Source organism: Pinus tabuliformis, chromosome 4_2, assembly GCF_031772625.1.
Source record: "Pinus tabuliformis cultivar Carrire ecotype Pingquan chromosome 4_2, CPIR1, whole genome shotgun sequence".
NCBI classification, from domain to species: domain Eukaryota; kingdom Viridiplantae; phylum Streptophyta; class Pinopsida; order Pinales; family Pinaceae; genus Pinus; species Pinus tabuliformis.
In genome coordinates this window covers 663,619,461-663,621,750 of record NC_142304.1, presented here as the reverse complement: position 1 = coordinate 663,621,750, position 2,290 = coordinate 663,619,461, and positions in this window count along the sequence as shown.

The window sequence follows — 2,290 nt, the reverse complement described above, 5'->3', positions numbered from 1 at the left end:
CAGTGAGATCAATGAAATTAGAGCAGAATAGAAGAGAGTATGAATATAAAAAAACCAGCAGGTTAGAGTATTTATGTAACAGTAAGCAGCAAACAATAACGGCGAGAGATGACTACTGACTGAAAGACCAGGTTAATTGAAGGGGAAGGGTGGGCTGTGAAATATATAGTGGCTTGGCTAAGTTTCAACTATTGTACCGAAACGTTTATTCCGCTGGCCAAGAATAAAGTGACCACCATAAGATAATATTGTACCAACAAGTTAACCGATTCTTCTCCTAAACCAGCTTTCAAGCTTTATTATGTCACATTATGATACCAAAAAAATGTTTAGTCTCTAAATGTCAAAAAGTAAAAGACGACCATGAACTGTTTCCACACTGTTGGCATCTTTACTTTCATTGGATACCGCTTGCATGGGACCAAATTCTATATTCTAAATGTCAAAAACAAAAGACGGCCATGAACTGTTTAAACACGGTTGGCATCTTTAGTTTCATTGGATACAGCTTGCATGGGACCAAATTCTATATTCACCATCCAATCTGACCGACCAACTTTAATAAAGTTGATTGTACCATTAAAGTTCAAGATGATGTTGAAAATTTTGGGAGTATTGTGTGATCTACCATATGAATGTATTAATAACCCTTATCCAATTTTAATAAAGTTGATTAGATGATGATGTTGAAAACTTTAGGAGTATTGTGTGATCTACCATGTGAATGTATCAATAACCCTTATTCAACTTTAATAAAGTTGATTGTTTCATTAAAGTTCAAGATAATGATGTTGAAAACTCTGGGACTAATGTGTGATCTACTATATGAATGTATCAATAACCCTTATTCATAGTTGTAGTTAATTATGTTATCACCCGTACCAAATCATATCAGAGATGGACTTGATTTCCAGGGTTCTAGTTAATTATGTTATCACCAGTACTAAATCACATTGGAGATGGACTTGATTTCCAGGGTTCTAGTTAATTATGTTATCACCAGTACCAAATCACATCGGAGATGGACTTGATTTGCAGGGTTCTAGTTAATTATGTTATCACCAATACCAAATCACATTGGAGATGGACTCTGATTTCATTATATTATTGTAGCAACTATTTTAATGGATTATGTCAATGTTATATGTTTACATCCATGTTCGCATATTTTATTATTGACTCATTTTTTAAAATATTATTTTTACTAGAATGTTGTTATTATTATTTTTTAATAATGTTACTGAATACATTTCTTTTTATTATCTACTAAACCGTAAAGAATCCATGTGCTAAATATTGAGATGAAGTGATAAAAGCTGCTTGATTTTTAACTTTCAAAAATGATAAGATATTTTTTAAGGCATTTTACTTATAGGAATTGAAAGTGGGTTGATAGGATAAAATTCCTTTCACTTAGTCATTCAAGATAAACTTAATTGATATAGCTTGATTTTAATTGTATAACTTAGGTATTAATAATGAATTTGCATGTCTATTAGGCAATTAAAGTAAGGATTAACTCATGGAAGTTTCCTTGCTTTTGCAAATTTATAAATTTAATTGATATAGCTTGATTTTAATTGTAAAACTTAGGTATCAATAATGAATTTGCATGTCTATTAGGCATTTAAAGTAAAGATTATCTCATGGAAGTTTCCTTGCTTTTGCAAATTTATAGCAAGAAGGAAGAAAATACTACAAATAAACTAAGAAGACAAATTTTTTATTGTCAAGATCTCACTAGAAGTTGATAAAAGCACCAAGGAAGATACCAAATTGGCACATGGTATTTATTGGACCAAAATTGTGATAGGAGGGAATATGGGGTGTCAATTGTTCCCCACACTTTCATACTTTCATAGCATATAAGTTGGTTCAACCACTAATATGAGAGATTACCCTTCAGACCATAGTACATGGGGCAATGATGGCATTAAAAAAGAGCAAGAAATAATTGTGGCCCAAAGTTGCCTATATAAATTAAAGGCTATCAAATATTCAACTTCGCCTGTGAGGAGTAATTAGCTCTAGAGTCCGAGACTTATAATTTCCACACAAAGCCAATCAAGGTCCATGACCTTCATCATGTAATTGAGAATTTCTTCATATCTCAAGCCCTAGTATATAGATTTTGTACATAAGAATGAGTAGGAAGAATTGTATATAACAAATATTGATGTGGAGGTGGAAGAAAGAAGAAGAGAGCACATAGAAATGCTTGCATCACCACTTCTAGTAGATCCAGGGTCATTGATTGTGTCCTTAATGTATCATATTCATTATAACCACT